This window comes from Coturnix japonica, chromosome 24 (assembly GCF_001577835.2).
Source record: "Coturnix japonica isolate 7356 chromosome 24, Coturnix japonica 2.1, whole genome shotgun sequence".
NCBI lineage: Eukaryota > Metazoa > Chordata > Aves > Galliformes > Phasianidae > Coturnix > Coturnix japonica.
Genome location: NC_029539.1, coordinates 2,707,916 through 2,727,145, shown reverse-complemented (window position 1 = coordinate 2,727,145; position 19,230 = coordinate 2,707,916). Strand labels below are relative to the sequence as shown.

The 19,230-nt window shown below is 45.9% G+C and overlaps 1 long non-coding RNA gene across 1 annotated transcript in view; it reads right to left on the bottom strand.

The window, feature by feature from the left end:
• LOC107324205 overlaps positions 1-15,951 on the bottom strand; it is a 53,008-nt gene extending 37,057 nt beyond the window's left edge. The window contains exons 1-2 of the long non-coding RNA XR_001559446.2: positions 15,220-15,951; positions 11,728-11,784 (exon numbers count right to left, since the gene is read on the bottom strand). This is a non-coding gene — a long non-coding RNA (uncharacterized LOC107324205). The remainder of the gene's footprint in view (positions 1-11,727; positions 11,785-15,219) is intronic.
• Between the last annotated feature and the right edge of the window lie 3,279 nt (positions 15,952-19,230).

Here is a 19,230-nt window from a genome sequence, read left to right as displayed (position 1 = left end):
GTGCAGAACGTGCACCTTAATGTGTTCCACACTGCCTTAAAGGACACAATAGAAAAAGCCTGGAATGCTTATGTAGGTCCACAAGTCAGCAGCACTCTAAATGCATTTAGGGCTCTACAGGATAGAACCTCACTGAATTCTCAGCAACACTGAAATGCCACATTCCCATTGACTTTATGGGACGTTACACACCAAGTCTTTCCTTTGCCGTCTGCTTTTTGTCTCATTTTCAACCTATCCTTCTCCTTGTCAACTGAACTTGTCAGCTCCAAGAGTGGCTCAAGGTCAGCACTGAATCCACACACATCAGGTTGGAAAGGAGAAATGCTCCTCACTGGGCTTCTCTTCCTGTTAGTTCTGTGCTGGTGCTGGCCCAGCCACCTCTCACACCCTCCTCTCTGCTGGGCAGAACCCTGCAGCTCTTTGCTTTCCATATTTGCAGTTATGTCGTTTCTGGCTGACCCTTCCCAAACCTCAGCTGTTTTCCTCTCAGAGCTGTGGGATCACTGGGTACACTCATCTGCAGACCCGCCTGAGAGCTCTGAAGGCTTTGAGGGTCTTCAACTCTGACAATTCTGGGAAGCTCAGCAAAGCTGGGAACCATTTTCCCCATAATTTCAGCCTTTATTTTGCTTTCTCCCCCACATGCTTCCAAAAGGATAACAACACGTATTTTTCTAGCTGTAGAGCCGTTTCTTTCTTGTATACCGGGACAGTTGCTCACAAACATCAGTTACTGGAAATGGTGTGCGAAACTGTCCCGTCTCCACTTCCTCCACACAGATCCTCTTCCAAAAAAGAGCACACCAATAACTATCATTAGAGACAAAGTTTGTGGCTTGTGAAGTTTTGGTGCTTTAAAAATCAGACTGACCAAACCAGCTTAAAACACAGCCTTGCAGGACATGGCCAGGCCACCACGGGCACTAAAGTCTGAAGCCTTGGGGTTCCATTTAGGGCTGTTCAGACTGAGTCCACATGCTTCAATACTATCTTCCTAGAAACACTGGCCCATACGAGCCTAGAACAACCTCATGTCTTGGAAGTAAATGTCAAACACTCTTTGGTAACATTACCAATGCTTACTCAGTTAAATGCAGAATCACCCAACTTGCACATGGAAGGCCACCAATGCAATGCGAAACAGCCTCTTCTGGGTTCTTTAAGAGGTCTGAAATGAGTCCTACACATCTTGGATTTTCGGAGGAGAAATACCTCCAAGAATAAAGTGAGGAAAGCAGGCTCCCAGGGCCCCTCATAAATTCTGGCACAGAAAGGCATGTGCTTCCATTGAGTACATTTCAGAACAATATTTCCTGAGGCATTCTGAATGGTATTGATTTACATGCAAAAGATTACGCTTGCAGCCGTGCAAAAAGACTGGATAACAAAGGTGGAGGAACAATGCGTCAAGAAACCAAGCACAGACTTTTCTTCTTCAAGTTAATTAAAAGAAGCTAGGTCTGATTCCCTTTGTTTGACACCATTAGGGCACCATTCACTGCTCAGGAGTTAATCCTGATTTACTGCATCAAATCAGAGCGATACACACTCCGCATCTCACCCATTCCAAGCTGTAATCAGAGACTTCAGCACAATGCTCCTACATCTGCAACAAACTCGGATCAAATTTTACTAATCACCTATCTCTTTTCAATCCATTATGTTGACCATTAAGATAATCATATGAATTTGTAAGTCTGAGCTGGTGAGCCATGTGAGCCTCCTTAGCTGTGTTTCTATGGATACAATTCCCCCGGCATCTTCGGTCCACATTTGGTATTCCTGCCCGTCTCATTCGCACACTCAAATCCTCATCTTCCAAACACTCATTTCACTTGGGCTATGCTTTCTGTTTCTCCTGGCCATCCATTGAGCTGGATACCGCAGGGATGCTGAAATATCTGCTAGGTCCTTGTGCCCAATCCTGACCTAGTGGAATCAGGATGCAGACAAAAAGGCAGCACAGTCGCAGCAGGCCCTCTTAGTGCTGGGCCTTTTAGGTGCAACCAGCAAGCCAGAAAACAGGTCTTAATCATGTTTTAGTGGCTTGGTTTCTGTCATCTCTCAGTCAAGATCACCAGTGAGTTACAATGGGAAATGACATCTGCAGGAATTTAAACCTTCCGTGCTCCTGTCTCCTCCCTCTGCTCTCTGGCAGCTTCACCCATCTCCAAAGAGAGGTCACTTATGAAGATGGCAGCTCCTGAATTCCAGGTGCAGCCAATCTACTTGAGCCCAGGGACAGAATAATTCCTCACCCCAATGGAATGAGAAGCGTGAAGGCAGCCAGAAATTAACTTGATGGTTAAAATCTGGCTGTAGTGCATCAGTGAGTACTCCATCCCTAACAGAAGGACCACATCCCAAGCATCAGGGCTTCCACCTCTCCCCTTTCTGAGACCACAACACGGTGACCCCAAATCAGGCATCAGCAAAGGCAACAAGAGGAAGAGTCCATGCACTTTCTGCATCTAAAAACTCTGCCTTCTGAACACCCCAGGAATTAACTTGCAGTGCCCAAACCACCAGCTGCCTCCATCACCTCCCACTTCCACTCCTGGTTCTCCCTCTTCTAACAAATGAAAACGAGCTACATTTTCAGGCAGGCTAATTTGGCACAGATCCCCTCAGCTCCACTCTTTGCACTGGAACTGCACTAAGTTGCACCAGATGAGGATATTGCTCTAAAGAAGTGGGGTCTTTTTTTGCTTAACAACAAACACACAAACAAAAACAGGTCCAGACGAGACCGGGGATTCTGAAGCTGCATTCCTGACTCCAGAAACTTCCAATGACTTGCAGTAGTCTTTGCTTAACCAAGCCACAAATTTGTAATGCCTTTAATCTTCCCATGTAAGTCAGTTCCTCTGCTCCCTTAATCGTTTTTGTTGCTCTTCTCTGAATTCCATCCAATTTAGCGCACGCTACAGACTACATTACATCCGAAAGGCCAGAAGTATGGCGTACAGAAGCTCATTTTCAAATTCTATGACCTCAATTCTTGGGAGGATTTCAGAGACCAGACACCGGGCTATAATTGAAGAATGTGTGCCCGTATAGCTGGGTAATTTAAATGCATTTTCTGTGAATAAATCTACTCGGTACTTTCTTGATCTGTACAATCTTCTGCCATAGGGGCCTAACATAAAAATACTTCAAAGGCTCTAACAAATTCCCTCAAGATGTGATCTTCAGCATTTCAAAAGCTGAAAGACGTAGACAAGGCTTAAAGTGATCATGATATATTTTCAAGGTAACACTTTTCAGCAACTCCCGTTCACCCGTTTCTTGAAAGCAAAATTATATCACCTCTCTCTCCGTGTAGCTTTTAACTTATTGTCTGCCTTACGAGCAACGCAAAGATGTGGACTTGACTTTAGGTTAGGGTTTACAATAGCTCATTATCTTTAAATGAAGCGCAGCAATGCTTCCTTCCCTCCTCTACCCCTCCTGGGCAGCCTCAGCCCCTCACTGCTGCCTTCAGCTCTGCAGCACCACTAAAGTTTTGCTTCGGATTCAACTTTCAGCCCTCATCTCTCTCCCCATCCAGGGTTGAAACCAAACCCAGCACATCCAAAAGATTCATTTTATATCACACCTCAGTCCCATCTCTGGTACTAATTATACACAAAAGATGCTTTGAATCCCATTCCTCGTGTCCTCCAAGCAGTTTTATAGCAAACCCTCCCAGACAGCGGCATACTTAATGAGAATGCAGATGATCAATTGCAGCTCGCCTTGCACGGTTAACTCAATCAACAAACTACTAATGACTCCAGCATGCTACAGGTTGGTGGGTTTTTTGGGTTGGTTTTTTTTTTTGGCTAATGAAAACCGCATTGAGCAGATTTTTCCCGTTCTCCCAGGATCAAACGCCAATATGGAACGAGTTCTGCTACAACTGTAACATCAGCCTGACCGGCAATAGCAGCACACAGCCCTGCTGGCATTAGGGAGCAAAAGCTCTCCCAGACTGCAGGGCAGCCCCTCCCAGGTAGGTGTCTGGCTGCTGAATCTAAAGCCCCGAGGAACACAAAGCAGCACTGAGAGCACAGAGCTGCCACCTCGGCACGCCGCGTTCCGAGACAGAAAAGCCTTTTGTTCGCATCACGCCGGCCCTGAGCTCCTCCTCCTCCTCTCTGCCTTCTGCTGCCATTGTGCTACGGGATAATTTGTAGCAGGTGAGAGCAAAATATGCCCCGCTTCCTCTTTCTTTCCCTTCTGCGCTGCCTGTTGCTGCAATTTCCTCTCACCTCCATTTCTCCTCCTTCCCTCCCTCTTCACATAGAAGACAATCAGCCACCCCGTGCATGGAAATGTTACAGCTGACCGTGCTCTAAAAGCCGTATTTATTGCAGTCAGAGATGGGAAACAGTTCATCTTGCCTGTTAGCTTCCTGTTAAATAAAGATCTGCACCCATGGAAATCAATGGAAAGAATTCCAGTGACTTCAGTCGTCTTTGTATCCTCACAAAACAACCTTCCATTCCCAATACTGTCTCATATCTAACATGACCAATCCCTGAGATAGACTTTCCATGCCATACCCTGGAGAAAATGCCATCATTTCTCTCCATCAGGAGGAGACTTTGCCTCCATTTCTGGCTCTGTCACCACTTAGCTGAGTGCCATAAGACATGCCCCTTTCCTTCAACAGTCCTTCACAAGAATCACATGGAATGCTTCGTCCTCCAGCGAGCAGAAATGCTACTAAAGAAAACAAACCAACCAGGTATTGTTTTGCTTTTGATCAGCTTCATGCTGGGCCACCACACGCTGCCATGCTGCCCTTCCCAGCCTGCAACCAGAACTAAACAGAAGGTAAAAACTCACTGGGAAATGGACTTAATTAATGAGGACTCATGAACCAACTGGAAATGGTCAGTTCTCCTAAGCTGCTTCTCAGACTAAGCTAAGGCACTAGAATCATCTCAAACAGAAAGCAGAGGAGCTGTGCACAGCTCATCAATACGGACTGTGCTCCTCCACCATCCTCTCCACTTTAAAAGGCTTAAATATTAAATATTGTTCCGCCAAGATGTAGTGGGGGTCAATGCTTGACTTCATTCCTCTCTTAACAATGTCCTCAGGCCAGCAGCCAGGAATTCAGACACTTAATGACTTCCCTGTGCTAAGAGCTCTCCATCTCAGGCATGCCCTCCTCTTATCTACAGTGGGAAATGTTCCCATGCGTTTCATGGTGTGCTCTGACCACAGCACTCCTTGCTTCACTGACTTGCTCTTGAGTTTCCCTCCAGGTTCAGGCTTCCTGGCCTCACCTGCAGGTCCAGATTCAGCTCTGTTCTGGTAGCTCCTCAATTCCTCCTGTCAGCCTCAGCTTTCACCCTGCAGGCTCCAGTCTGAAGCAGTACGCAAAGTCCTCAAGCACTTGGAAGACTCTGACTTCACATCCATGTCTCCCAAAGTGAGTTATCATGGTTGAAACAACCTCCTTTTGTAGTTTGTTTGAGAATTTACTGCTCCCTGGCACATCAGCGGAAGCTCATGGCTACTTGTGGGTTGCAGAAAGGAAGGGTGCATTTCAGATGACACACAGTCAAACTGTTGGACCATGTGTAAAAATAAGATTATACCTTGCAGGCTATGGTTCCAAGCAGTCCAGTTTAGCCGCAGATAAGGCAGACTGAGGAGGTTTAGGATGCAAATTGAGCAGTTTTTCTTCAAAGCCGTGCCAGCTGCTGAAGGTGCAAAAGACAGACTTTTAGGATAAGCTTTATAGTGCAATTTGTTTCCATCAAACTCTGCTTATGATGATTTAGCTGAGTGGATCCAGAATCTGTTACAGTAAAACAGGTCAAAGAGGATGAGGGAAAAGATATTCCCCATTCTTCAAAGGAAGCAAAACAATTTTTCATCTTTTCTGACTGGATATCGTTAAAGAAGATTACAGCTGCTATGATTACTTTCAGCAGCCTGGTGGTTGACCTATAATTCTGTAAAAATATAAGTAACCCTTCGCATATTGACTGTCAAGACTTCTCCCCCGCTCTCTGTTCCTCTCTGTCTACTTGATATGGAAAAAATTTGCTGCGTTATGGATCTTCACACAAAGACTCCTTGTGCTCGTTTTGCAAGTGGATGGAGCAGAGCAAAGCAAGCTGAGCACAGCTAGTTCCAAACTACGCCTGGTCATCTTACCTACACCTGAGAGAGCGCCTGCAAAGCAAACAGGGTAAGGAGAGGGGGAGGAGGGGTTGCTGTCACCTCCACCCCACAAGTCAGCAGCTCATCGCATCCCAATGTGCTGGGAGCTCCCAACAGAGCCCAAGCAGAGGGATCCCTGCTGATGGGGAAAGAAGTTCCCCTGCTTTCCTCACAAAGCCTTTGTTCACATGCAGCAGAGCTGATGGAGCTCACAGCCACGCAGCAGGCACAGGGATTGCCTCGTGATCATCGAGGGCATGTTGGTGATGGCCAAGATCCTGGCACACGATGGAAAAGCAAGGTTAATGCAGCTAAGCACAGAGCAGGCCCGACGTATCTCCACGCTTGCCACTTTAAGTTTAACTTTCTCTGTTTACTTTTTAATTTAATGTATTCTTTTGATCTCCCTCTCTCTCCTTTCTCTTGTCTCCCTAAGTTTGCTGACACAGTAGAAGCATGACAAGCTCAGACAAGCTAACCTACTTTTTCTTTTTCTCTTGTACACGTTAACGCTCCCACTCTTCTACCTAGCATATGAAAGCACATTGCAAGTATCATTATAATGATACTCCCAATCCCCTGTGAAGTAATTCCCCCAGCTGACAGGTGAAGAAACTGAGACACACAGCTCTTAAATTACTTGCCCCTCCAGCTTACAGAGCAAGCCAGCAACACAAGTGGAAATGAAACCCAACAGGCTTCTGTTTTTCCTGGGTCCCAAACTATATGAAATAATTATACTTCCACCCATCACAGGTCTGTCAAACGCCTCTGTTTCTAAATACAGTACTAATAGCAGAACTTTAGATATCCATTACAGAACCACGTAATGCACTCCAGTCCTTGTTACAGCCTCACCTTCCAAAGGCTCAGGGCAGGTTCAGACCCACACCTGACTGATCTCTCCCAGCCAGGCTGCTTTTCCTCTGTGTATGGAATAAATTCAGTGCTAAGCCACGAGCTCGATTTTGCAGAGATTAGATTTCCAGTTATAACGCTGACTAGAATTCAATATCCATCCCTCCCTCCGGGGTACCAAATAATCTTCAGCATTTGCAAAGCTGAACTTTCTAAAGCGAGTGTACCTTTAAAATTAGTCTGATATTACTCAAATTCAGATATTGACACCTTTGGGGTTAATATTCTCAGAGACGTTCCCTGCAACAAACCACACGCTCCTTTTCTTCCTTGAAAGCTGAAATCAGCTCAGACATAAAGGCAAACCACTGCAAGAAACCAATGATAAAATCAAAAGCAAACTTCGGCCAAGCCACGAATCAAGTTGAAATGAAAAGAAATCGCTTTCATGGTGAACAAGATTGACCACAAAGGGGTTTGGCGCAGTTTAACTGCTGCACTTTAAAAATGCATCGTTACTTTAATATGAATTAAGTTCTATCTATCCAATGCAGACAAGCACGTGGTTCTTTATGTCCCTTTGTTTTGTCAGGCTGAGCCCTCATGAGCCATCACACCAAACACACTCAGCTCTACCCTCAGCAGCAAAGAGCCCCTCCAGATGCAGGAGGCTCCCACACATACCTGTACACTAGAGCCCAGAAATGGAAGCCCTAAAGCCATGCAGCATCACAGCACCTTCTCACATCCACTCTATTTCTGTCCAAAAGTTTTGTCTGCAGCCTCCAACGCTGACACTCCAGGATGGACCTGTATGTGTGCATCTCCCTCCTAATGCTTCATTATCTTGAGCACTGAGATATCAACACCGCTCTGGAAAGAAATCAATTCTCCCTTTGCTCTGAGCGATAAATGCATGTATTCCATAATCAGCCTGAGAGAACAGACATAGGGGGCTGGTACATCTGGGAAGCATACGAGAAGCCTTTTCATATATATATATATATAATTATTTTGTGAAGCACCTCTCTCAAACCCACCTTCAGGTATTTTTCCTTCATTTGGAAAAGTTGACTGATGTTTTCAGTTGATAAGATATTAAATAATAACCACCCAGTTGCATTACTTGAATGCTTTTCATGCCTAGAATCCCCCGCTACACCTTATACATCTTATCCGCAGTGTTTCTTTGACATCCCCATACCCTATTCCTGCCATCAGCCCTGGGATTCAGTTCTTCCAACACAGACGTGAGGTCGCCTCAGGGGTTCTACTGAGCACACAAATACCTTCCTAGGACAGAAAGTGAAGGAGGATAACACATTTAGCTGAAAAATCACCGGGCACCAAGACCAGCAAGTGGGCACGGAGCAACCAGGGGCTGCATTCAGACATATTTCAGTGCTGAAATGGCTGGTTTATACTCAGAGCACAAAAGCACTTTCAGTCAAACATCATCTTCTGATGGTGATGCAACGCAAGAGTGGAAGGAACACTGAGATCTTATCTTCAGGGTGCCCCTTCCATGTTATAAACTACCCAATATTTCTCCATTTTGACTGAAAATTCAACTCCCGGGTGGAAAAAAAATAATAATAATGGGGAAATAAAAACAGGCAACTCTTTTTCCGGTGATTTGCTGCAGAATAACACGAGGTGAGCTCAGTGAGAGATAAATGAGGCCTCAGGGCAATATGCTAAATCACAGGGGTGCCTGCTACCACATCTCAGTTATGCATTTCTGCTTCTCCCTCTCTCCGCTGGGTTTACCTAGGAGGCCCAAAACCACTTTTACAGGAGCACGGGGTCTTTGCTGTGCTGGAAATGCCTTTCTTTTCCTCCCTCCCTCTGTTTTAGGAGAGTGGCAATGCTATGAAAAGACCGGATCTTGTTTTACTTTATTGCCATTAGGGGCAAAGGAGAAAAAAAAAGAGAGAGAGAGAGACCTATAAACACAAAAATGCCAGGAAACAAGGAGACTGCATGCTTGAACGCCCAGCCCCGGCTGCCTTCTTCCATGAGTAACAACCCATATGCTGACAGAGGTCATGTGTGGACATCCGCCACAATGCAGACAGAGGAGGTGCAAAAAGATTCCCTTTATACCACCAGAGCCTTTTGTTTCCTATGGCAGAGCATCGCTCTGCACCTTGCATGAAGCGCAAACCTTTTTATCCCCATTTCTCCTCCAAATTGGTGCCTTCTGCTCCACTTTTCTTCTCCGCAGCAGTAGGTGCTACAGAAACGTTTCTGAGTGATTCGCTGCAGAAAATATTTGGGGAAACCAAACCAAACATTTGCAGCTGCGTGGCACAGACCCACTTGGAACCCATGGGCAGCAACAACATTTATCTATAAACTCTGAATGCAGGCCAGACTGGTTGATGTTTCACTAAGTGCAGTTATATGGGGCTAATTCAGTGCTGTCTGTGGCAGCAGATCCCAGCACAGCACCTGGAAATCTCTAATGCTTCAACTGCAGAGCTCAGTGCATTCCTCTGCAGCCCAGCAGCCCCAGGTAGGTATCCTGCAGTAACTGCTCTGCATCTCCCACAGAGGCAGCTACTCTGCTTCATGTGCAGCTTGTGGTTTGATATGGCCCCTTTTAAGTCACCTCTCTCGATGAGCTCAAATCTCAGCACCAACCTTGGGTCTGAGCTGCAGTTTCAACCAGTCTGCCTGGGTGATGATTTGTTATCACCATCATCACATTGCAGATCCTTTTTGCTCCTTTCTGTCCCCAGTTTCAGAGCACTCAGTGGCTATGGATGTAGAAACCAAGCAAGGTGGGAGGAGCAATGCATAAAGCACCGCATGCTCTATCCCATTCCTTGCACAGCATCCCCAAAGCACAGCACCAAACCAACAAAGTTTTCCATCCAAGCCTTCCACAATTTCTATAGGGCAGTATGTTTGCCCTATAGAAATCCTGGACTATTGATGAACTGCATGGGGCAGGGGAGAAAGACTTCAGCTACACGGTCAGGTCATGAGAGCAAAAACCACATATTTCAATAGAATAATGAAAGGGGCCAGGTGCTTAATCTCACTATTTGGAGAGAGTTTCAACTCATGTGCTTACACATCACTTCTTTTTGACTATAAAAACCATGAACGGGAACAAATAAGTGCAAAACAACAAATGAAAACAAAAATCAAGCAAAACAAAGAGGATCCATCACACTGCTGTAGTCCAAAACGAGTTTTCAACACACACACACAAAAGTTCTTTGTCCTCTCACATCCCACGTTACAAATACACACACAGTAACACAGCAGTGCTCAGATCCAAAATGATTCCAAGCCATCAAGGTGAGGCTTCTGATTCGGGCTCATACACGAGGATGTCAATGAAAAAGGTTTAGCAGCCCAGTGTAATTGTAATATATACGCCAGTACGTGTGACCAAAGGGATTATCCCAGAATGGCTCACCTGATTACTTATACAAATGCCTTTCTTTCTTTCTTTTTCCTTAATCCAAGACCGTGCAGAATGCCATACGGCAGAATGGAGCAGGCTGTGTGCTGGAATGTCTGAAGGCCACAGACTTGGGATTTATATTCCATGTTGAATTCATTGTTCTCTCTCCTACCCCCGCTGCCCTCTAAAAAAATGCTGCAGCCATGACAGAAATAAATTAGCCAGAGGTACAGGTCACACCTTCAAGGGCAGTAAGCATTCTGGGTAAAATCAATAGAGAAGATGGGAGTCTCTAGCAGCTGAAGCAGAAAGAATGACGCATTGATAGCTTTACATATACTCAAACAAAGGCACTTTGGAGCAGCCCTCGTCCCTGCTGCCTTGTGAACACAAAGCTCGTTTTTCCAACCACCTGAACCCCAACAGCAACACAGAAGCGATTCAGAAAGGCAGAAATTCATTTCTTTGGACAATTTGCATATGGATGCAGAAAATTCTGCTTGCTTGCAGCTCCTCCCAGGGAGGAGCTCCAGATGATGAATTCCCACCCAAAGCTGCAGCTCCCACAAACTTTTACAGAGCTCACAACGTGCACAGAGCTTCGGTTCCACATTCTGCTCTTTATTTTCCCCTCCGGTTTCAAAGCAGCGAATGATTTATTCCAAATCACTTACATTCATTCAGCACCTCGAAGTCAGGCTTTGGTATTTATGAATCTCAGCCCCTCTGAAATAAAGCAATACCAGGCTTACAAGGATAAGGGCTACATGAAGATTCATGCAGGTTTTTACTAAGAGCTGAGTTAGGCAGGAGCTCTCAGTGAGACACACGACCTTTGCAGACACTTCATAGATCCCATGGGGTTCCTACCTGCATTCTCCAGGCTCCTAAAAGCTTTAAACCTGATCTAAGCTTCCACAATGCTGCTAAAAACAGGACTTGGACTCCACAGACCTTCAGGAGCTGGTGAAATTGCTACCCAGGAGATCCCTCCATGGGCAAAGCTACAACCTCTCCTCCTGTTCTATCCCTCCCAGACTTCCCCAGAGACAGCTCTGGCCCAAATACAGCACAATCCAAACCCAAACGAGCACTGATTTTGTGCAGAGCCAGCAAGGGAATGCCAAACAAACAGCACAACTTTCCCCTACCCTCCTCTTTTGTTTGTTCTTTTAAAAACCCACACAAAGTTAGCACGTGCATTGCTCTTTGATCATTAAGACTCCCACTTCTGCCCAGGGCTGAAATACAGTGCAATTTGGAACTATATTGGTACTTACATTCACGGAGCCTGAGAACATCATCATAAATGGAACCGTTTTCATCTCCAGTGCTACCTGTAAAAACAAATGAGGGGATTCATCATTAATGCCAGCGCTGCATTAAACAATTATCCTTTGGATGCAGTCACTGCCCCATCTTCCATCTCCAGAACGTAGCAATGGTGTGGCAATACCTGCAGATATCTCTGAGTTCTGGGGGGGAAAAAACCCTAAAAACAAAATCAATGTCTTGAGGAAAAGCATTCCTCAGAAATCAGCCGTGCTTTGCAGCTTCTGCTCTGAAGGCCTTTGTAGCTTTGGATGGTTCCTTGAACCCACCAGCACAGATAGAGAAGAGATTGCTTAGTTTTGGCCAATAGAGAAGAGAAGGCACAACTTCAGCTCTTAATTCAGGTCGAGACAAAGAAAGTGGGGAAGGAAAGGCACATTCAACACCTCCCCAGGAACGGCCAAAATGACCAACATCACCTCCTCCAAACACACATCAGATACAATGGCCTACAATGAGCTGCACTGCTGTTCTGCTGTGGTTAAAATACTGCCTGAAGTACCTGCTTTTATGTTAGACATCCATAGGAAAAACCCACCCAGTATCATTTGCACATACATACTGAAACGCAGCACAAACTGTGCTCCGTATAAAGCAGTGCATTGCATCTAGTGCAGCTGGTGCCAAAACAAATCATTCCCCATTTGTTTTACACTTCGCTGTGTTTAGTGATAAGTAAAGTCCTGCCCAGCTTTGGAGAACATTCCAATAATCCCACAAGCACATTATCTGCAGAGATCACATTTAACATCTGCAGGTCAAGAATGACCCAGCAGAGATACACCCATTGGCGCCTGCTTTCTTCCAGCAGAGCTGGATACCAGCTGACTTGCTTTGCTAAGTGCCTTAGCCAGGGTGTTTCAGATGGGTCTTGACATCCTGATACTCAGAATGCTCCAAGCGATCCCTGTCTTCAATAAAGGACATCTCCGTGTCAGCACTGAAACAAGGAAGCTGCCACAAATAACTGCTCCCAAAACCTAAAGCTGCTGCTCTGCACATCCCAGGACTGATGCAGACTCCCAATGGAGGTAACTGCTGTAACCCAAAGCTCAGTGCTGCAGGGCATGTCCCATGCTCACACCTCCTGCTTTCTCTATTCAGATTTCACCTCTGCCTATCGACTGCGGCTGGTTTCAGAGGACATGCCTTCATTGCAAAGAAATGCTTACTCTGAAGGTAATGAAACCTTGGAAAGGCCCAGGTGTTCCCAAGGAGCACACAGACCCCTTCTCTTTGTTTAAAATACACAAGGATTTAAATTCAGTCGGTGAGCAGCTGTAGATTTGCTTTGGGAATACCTGGAAAGATGAAGGATGAAAACAGAGATGGGGGAGTATCTGGCTGGTACCCATTCAGCAGATGTTACAGATGGATCACAGATAGGGGTGTTAAGATACGGGCTCCGTGTCCAAAGAGCTGCTTCCCACTTGGAACATCTGCACGCCAACAAATTGCAAAATCTTAACCTTAGCAGGGGAAATGAAATAATCCAAAAACATTTCCTGTCTCTCATTATATTTTGCATGCGAAGTGGATCCATACAAAACTGCTGCATTTGGACACCTGAAAGCAAACAATAGCACAGGGCAGGCCGCGTAGTTTGCATCTGGATAACGGTGCTATTTTGCCTTCCCACTGCCACGTAAAGGATCTAAGCTAAAATCTGTGGGCCTGAGAGGTCCCAAAGTTCATTTCTGAAACCCAAATCTGGACGTGCATTTGTGAAGCCTGGGCTTATCGCTTCCCTGCAATGCAAGGTATTTTTTTATGCCAGAAAATATGAAAAGAGCCTCACAGGAATCCCTGGCGGTCACCCTCCCCATTGCACAGCTAAGCAAATGGAGGGACTGCATGCAAAGAGGGCAGAGTGTGCTGTGGCCACACAGAGCTCGTGTCCATCTGCAGCACAACCCTTCCTGCCTCCATAATCCCCTGCAGGTTGCAAAATCAAAGAAGTGAAATAAGGCAAAGCAATTTTCCCAGCTTCCTCTCATCAAAAAAAAAAAAACTTCCTAGGATCTCAAGGGGATAAGAGTAAGGCAAGATCAGAGAGCTTCAGCTTTGGTCATTTGCAGATTCCTTCTGCTTGGCCTAGCTGCTCCCCATCCCTCCATGTGCACGCAGCAGGTAATCCTGGTGGGAACCAACCCAAAGCCCACAGAACCCAGCACTCCTCCTCGTGCTCTACCCTCACCCTCTGCAAAGACGAGATGCTGAGGGTTTTGTTTCTTTCCCATAGAGCTTTTAGCCGTGAGTGGCGAGCAGCAGCACAGCCAATTATTGTACTTTGCTCCTGGATTGTGCACTTCCCACTCCATAACCAGGAGCATCGTGGCTGACCTGGTACCCTTTCTCCTCCTGAGATCCTCTGCAAAGAAAATCAATTCCCACCTTAAAATAAGCAAACAGTAAGCACATGGCTTGGAGACACAAGGACTATGCATTTGCATATCTAGTTATTTAATTATCTCAAGTCTCTAAAAGCCATCTGAATCAAATGCTGAAGGCTGAGTATACTTTTCACACTTAGAAAACAAAATGTTCACTTTTAATAAGCAATACGACCGCCCTAAAGAACACAGGAGGACAAAACCTAACCAAATGCTTCTGACCTGCTGCAAACAATCATTAACTACAGCCAGTTTCTAATTATTTGAGTCCATTTCACTTCTTGCTCTGTGGTCATTTTGTTCCTTGGCTGTGTGGCCTACGCTCAGAAAAAAAAATCTCCATTAGGCAGCACAAAGTCGCAGAAGAAAAATGACCCTCTTTCCTCTTCCTAAGGTTGTTTCAAGACCTCTAAAGACGTCTTCAAATGCAGGAAGAAAAAGTAGAAAGCACTTAAAAATTTAAAAGCACAACAGTCTGCTACGCTGAAACATGTTGTTATCAAATCAAATTGCTTTCCCTCACCCCTCTGCTAGCAGTTTTGCAATTCATTTTCCATAAAAAGCTGTGAATGTATTAAAGGCAATAACATCTCTGCTGAGACTGGAAGCGATCACATGAAGCAGCCACAAGATTTGCTTGATAACATACAGAGTTCATTATTCACGAACGAGTCTCATTTTCAGCCTTAAAGGAGAGGGTGGGGAGAGAAGGGGGAGCAGTCTTTTACAGCACACACACTTGAAGGATTGCATTTATAGGAACCACTAAAAAGAAGAAAGAGCAGGAAAAGTAAAAGAAAACACACCTCTTTGCTACCAGTTTGCAAGAGCCAAAGCTCGGATCCCCAAAACACGCTCGCACGTTTGCACTTCAAACACATTTACCTTCCCAGAGCAATCAGAAAAGCTGCTCAACTTTCCCAAAGTTCAGCTCTGCTGCAGATGGGAAGGGACAGGGAGCAGAAAGCAGCACAGCGTCAGCCAAAGCCACGAGCTGCAAAAGTTCCTTTGCAAACCCACCCCCCCCTCCCTTCCCCATCGACCTACCAGCCTTGGTCTCACAGGTAGCAAAGTTTGTCCTCCTCCTCCACTGCAACAGCCGCACACGCACGCGGGCTGAGTGCACTGAGCATCAAAAGAATATTGTTTCCAATCTTCCCATGACTAAGGAGAGGGAGAAAAATGCGGTCCGGCCAGGTACTGTTTCTTCGTGTAAAGTAAATCCGGCATTCTGGAATGAGTTCAAACACGGGGCTTGACAGGCAAGGGAGAAAAGCTTTTTCACTGAGCATGCTTAGTCCTGCACTGCCTGCACACTTAATGAACATTACTTCCTTCCCAGTGGTTACTCCTAGTAGAAATCCACACCCCCTACTCTTTCAGAAGTCAGGAATGCAGCTGAAACCAAAGTCCAGAAAACAAGCCCGACACCCAGACATGGCCCCACAGATCAATAAACCCAGGTTGTGACCCGCAGGTCAGTTTGTCAAACAGGACATGGGGCTGAGTTTTTTCTCCACTTGGTATAGTTTGCTTTATGCTTCAGCTAATGCTGCTCGCTCCCCAGAGAAAATAAAACTGCACCGGCTTTTAAAGGATGATTAAATGCTTCAATAACAGATGGGAATTCTCTTTAAATCTCGTCTTTCCAAACCTGCTTTAAAATGAGGAATGAGCAGCGCATAAAGTTCTTCAGTTTCTGAGATTCCCTAACAAAAGTTGGTGGGATTCGTCCTAGGTGAGGAGCAAAAATAAAGACCCTTCCCTTTAGTGAGAGCCCCATCCTGTTCCCTTTGCAATCCCTCATTGCCTTCAGTGGGAATCACAGCACGGTTTTAGATTACAAATGCTTGCAGGCAAAGAGCTGTGTCTACTTCAGTGACCTGTACAGGACAGACTGGTTTTGGCACTTCAATTTGCAATTTACAATATTGCTGTGTCTGAGTGTTTGAACACCGTGCAGCAGAATTCTCCCTCCTTACAAAACCAGCCAGAGCTGCTGAAGAAAAGCAATTCGACAAAAATCGCATGTGTTATTTTTAAAGCTTTTCATTACATTTCAAGCTTTTCAGCCTCTCGCCGATTTTTTTTTTGCCTTCAGGTTACACTGAGCTCTCACATCTCAATTCTCACCCACAATAGGACCAGGAGTTTGGGTTTTTTTTGTAATGAAGGCTGTGCTGGCCCAGAGTGCCGTGTCATAAAAACACCAAGTGCCATACGATGAGTTACAATGGAATAACAAGGGCTGTGGTATTGTGAGGGTAAGGAGCACTAATCAAAATCTAAGCTGTCATCATTCTCAAGGCCTCTAAGATAACGACTATCACACCACACTTTAAAATAGGTCACAACAGAGCAACTGCAGACCTCGTGTAGCTGTGGGTCTGGGTTTGAATGGGACAGACCACAGCAAAAGTCAAGTCCCTGGATTCCAGATGGATTCCAAATGTCCCATTTAGACCCCATTTAGATTGCAAATGGTAGCAGTGCACGTTGGGACTGAACTCACATGGGTACGTTCAGAACTGCTCAGCCTGTTGCTCCTGAGGGCAAAAGAAGTGTAAGTGCCCACATAGGCCTGTCCTTCCTCATCTCCTTCAGGATCACACAAGGAAAAGTCCCCAAACTGCATGACAAAAAGAAACCATGCTGTATTTCTGGTGTGCAGAAGCAGCCACATTAGGCTGATCAACGCCCAGTGTGCTAAACCAAAAGGCTTTTCCCTTTGGTACACCTCCATCTCACCTCCCAGAGCTTTCATTTGGGCAGGGAAGTCCCTAAGAGCACAAAACAAGCTGTCAGCCCAACTGGATTTTTACCCCTGGACCATCTCTGAGCCACGTTTCATGGCTGTGTCATTCAGCTGCACAAGAGAATTAATCTGTAGGGTTCCTAAAGCCTGAGGCATCGAAAGCAGGCAGACAGTGCACCTTACCCACGACCAGAATGACCCTAAAGCTCAGAGGTGACGAACCCAGGGCTTAAACACAGGCTCAACCAGCAAATAGTTGTGGTGCTCGGAGAAACCCTTGTCTTCATCCGCTGCTCACAGCAACTCCTGCAGCCCAGCTGGGTGAACAGAGCGCCTGTGTGCTTCAATCTGGAGCCCAGGAGATTTAACACTGAGCTCCAACTGGGAGCAGGAGCACTGCTGCACTCCAGATAGAAAAGCTGCATTAGTGCTCCAAGCTGCAACCATGCATTGCCACTGCAGGGCTGTGCCATCCCCACCGAGCTCCTCAAGTGTGCTTAGGATCCATCTTCCTTACAAGTGCCACAGCACTGCAGCCCTGGAAGCTGAAGGCACACTGCAAACCCGCCGTCTGTGAGTCACAGCACAGGGAGCAGACTGCTGATTCCCTTCATGCCTAATTACCCATAAGCGGTTGGCACGACCGTTTGTTTAGCACAGCGTTGGCCCGGCGCTCAGACGAATCCTGTGTCCAAATGGGAAGCTCTCTACCTCCAGATTCCTTCTCGAAAGAAAAATCATTTAGGGGCATTCGAGTCCACAGAACTCTCCTGTTAATTAATTGAAAACTGTGTGGAGCACCGTAAGCCAATGGTGCAACGTCTGTAAGTCAAGACAAGCCCAGCTATGCACATCCTGTCCTGCCACAGGATTGAGTCTGGTTTCTCTCTAGGACCCTACCTGCCTTTGAGCTGGGACTGCAGGATGACAGACCTGCTAGCAGTCCAAAGTGAATTTCAGCAGCAATGAGGTGCTTAAACTCCCCCTAGACTCTGCAATTAGGGCCTTTCAAGAGCCAAGAGGTGGGCAGGATTGCAAAGGAGCATAGAAAGGAGATTTGTGCTGCGCCTAGAAGTCATTAAGTGACCCTTACATGGATCATCAGCAACTGGAGAACAGTGTCTGTGAATCAGGATGAGGATCAGGAAAAGCACGGATAAGTGAAAAGCCTACAGGGAACTGCAAGAGCTTTGGACTACTTGATTTTTGGGATGATGCCTACACATCATCACCAGAAAGCTGTGCCCTAAGGCACAGACCTGAAACAGACTTTGGCATGCCATCAGTCCTTTCTATGGTGAACGACGGAGCCCACCAACGCACATTCACCAAGATCCAATAGGGAACTATTGTTGCCACTCTTAATGAGAGCCAAATGGCTGCCCCTCCCAGAGCTGACAACTCCAGCTGGGGCGGCTTTGCTTCTCTTTTCCCCCTAGGATGCATTAAATGCGTTTTTGCTCTCCTTCCTGACACCAGAAAAGCCTGGATCGCTTCCCACTGTACTGTGAGAGCTTGAAACTTGGCCATGCTATTTACAGCATCGTCTTTGCCCGGAGGAATTGGAGCCGCATTGTGCTTTTTCCACCATATGCAAGCAGCAGGCATGGCTGCATATGCCAGCACCACGACATGGCGAGCTCAGCACTACCTGTCCGTGCTTCCCTGTGGCCACTCCAAGCACCACAAAGAGAGAAGAACAGGACTTCCCAAGGGATGCTGTCTGCTGGCTCTCATCTTCCTTGCTCCTGGTGCTTAGATGCACCCATCCTTCAATTGTCGGTGGGAAAGGATAAATTAAAGAAAGACTGTAAAGGGTGGGGCTCTATTTCTGGTCCTCTCATGGAACTAAAACAACCTCTCTCTCCTCTTTCATCAAACCCAAGTAGCTGAGCTCAGAGGCAAGAAACTGAGTGAAACTCCACGATCACGTACAAAAATTTGACCCAACTGCCTATCTTTCATCCTCAGGATCTATTTTAGAGGAATTAATGCATTTATTTATTGATGAAATATTAAATATGAGTAGCTGGCAGGTTTCCCAGAATGCAGCAGGTAATCTAAACATATTAGAAGTAAAAGCACAAGAAGCTTTAACTTTAAAGGTGATGAAAAGAACTTGCTTTGCTAGGACAGGACGACAGAGCAGATATTGAAAGCCCAGCAGTTCCCAGATCTGCTCTGGTCTTCCACGTAACTTAAGGCAAATCATGTCTCTGATTTATAGTACTCAGAAGGAACTGGATGTAATTATTACAAAGAACACTACGATCAATCAGAGACAGAGCTGACAAAAAGGCCAC